The following is a 1,150-nucleotide window of genomic DNA, read 5'->3' as shown; positions in this document are numbered from 1 at the left end:
CGTTCCCTTGTCTTGATTGTTTTCTTGAGGTAATTCTCTGATATCTTCCAAATTAGGAACTTATTCTATACTTGGCTGTAAAGAAGATTATTGACAAAGGGTAGGGTGGGATGTGCCATCTGAAATTCTTTTTTTCTTTCAATTTCATTATTTATTGATTTGAGCTGTAGAGCTTGGTGGTCAGACAACCCTGTGCTGTACCCAGTGTCCCCCTCAACATCTCCAGTACCAGAAATACGGAACGTTTCACAAGTCTGCGTGTCGTCCTTATACAGGGGTCACGCTAATCTCCGTATTGTTCCCATTTTAGTGTATGTGCTGCCGAAGCAAGCACGCCGTCCTGAATGTTTGACACATGCAAGTGTGTGGCACATATATCCACATGCATCCCACACCACACACAGATAAACATACATAAGATTAAAACTTGCCAGGTGTCTGTAACACGTCTGTGATCTACCACAGGGAAGTGGGCACCACGATCGCCAACCTCTGTTCCAAGCCTAAAATCCCCAGTAGAAAAATTTGGTTTATTTCCGATCCTTCACCTCCTTTGTTTCCTTAGATGCGTGTTCGTTATACCACACAAAGTCAGAGAAAATCACCGGGAAACCCATGTAGTCGACTTTTATTAGTGTGTTCAGATAGAGATTTGCCTTCTCACTAAGATGTGGCTCCCGTAAAGTAGAAACTCGAGCATAGTGGAGCCTGAAGAAATAGGATGGCCATGGTGCTTATCTCTACATTGTTATCCTCATTCTGCCCATCCCTTCCGTCACCCACCCGCACATCTTCCCCAGGCTGTGGAACTGGCACAGTCAGCACCTGAGAAAGGTGTAAGCTCCAGGCAGAGGCCGGTGATGCCAAGGCAGGGTTCCCAGTCTCCACCGAGAAAAACAGAAAATGACATTGTTAATTGGAGGACGGATATCTTGAGAGTTGTGCCAATATTCCCTTATCTCACTGGCCTTTCAAAATTGAATGCACTCACTGGAACCACTGGATCAGATACCGCCCCTTTTCTCATTGTGGGGGAGATAATTTCAGGGCTTTTCAGTCAGTCTCTGTCCCGTGCAGATTATATCACATTTAAAGGAAGGGGGAACCAACCCCGTTAGTTTCATTCCGCTTTATGGGGAGACACGCAAAC

At 45.4% G+C, this 1,150-nt stretch overlaps 1 non-coding gene across 1 annotated transcript; it reads right to left on the bottom strand.

Annotated features, from left to right (window-relative positions):
- Positions 1-230: 230 nt before the first annotated feature.
- Positions 231-334, bottom strand: LOC123806218. The gene has a single exon (XR_006783452.1). It is a non-coding gene; the product is annotated as a U6 spliceosomal RNA (small nuclear RNA).
- Positions 335-1,150: the final 816 nt, after the last annotated feature.

The sequence above is a fragment of the Phyllostomus hastatus genome, unplaced genomic scaffold (assembly GCF_019186645.2).
Source record: "Phyllostomus hastatus isolate PE091 unplaced genomic scaffold, TTU_PhHast_1.1 phas_scaffold_345, whole genome shotgun sequence".
NCBI classification, from domain to species: Eukaryota; Metazoa; Chordata; class Mammalia; order Chiroptera; family Phyllostomidae; genus Phyllostomus; species Phyllostomus hastatus.
The sequence above is the reverse complement of the archived record's forward strand: the minus strand, read 5'-3'. Positions and strand labels throughout refer to the sequence as shown.